This window comes from Dioscorea cayenensis, chromosome 11 (genome assembly GCF_009730915.1).
Source record: "Dioscorea cayenensis subsp. rotundata cultivar TDr96_F1 chromosome 11, TDr96_F1_v2_PseudoChromosome.rev07_lg8_w22 25.fasta, whole genome shotgun sequence".
Taxonomy (NCBI): domain Eukaryota; kingdom Viridiplantae; phylum Streptophyta; class Magnoliopsida; order Dioscoreales; family Dioscoreaceae; genus Dioscorea; species Dioscorea cayenensis.
The window spans coordinates 20,033,633-20,034,054 of record NC_052481.1 but is presented as its reverse complement, the minus strand read 5'-3'; positions in this window follow the sequence as shown (position 1 = coordinate 20,034,054).

Genomic DNA, 422 nt, shown 5'->3' with positions numbered 1-422 from the left:
CCGACTCGCTCAGATGTAGCGCACATTGCGCGAACTAGGTTTCCACCACTTTGCTTTGTCTCCTTTCTCTTCTTTTCGATCGTGTGTGTTTGATTCTTCGAGTAAGTATTTGAGTGACTTAGCACGTCACACTCTAAGCGAACTCATCGAAGTGGGTGCTCGAGAGGGTTGAGTCGATAGTGTGCTTTGGTTTCAAAGTGTCACGAGATCCAAGCAAAGGATTCGATGATGGCCGCAAGAGAAGGAGCATCGCTACTTCTACCACCTTTACTCAACGGGTCCAACTACCCATATTGAAAGCACGATGAGGGCATTCATCAAATCTCGATGAAATCGCATAGACAAAGAAATAGAAGGATGGTCTCCTTCCGTCGAGATTGATGATGAGAAGAATAAGATCAAAAAGAAGAAGAGCAAGTGGA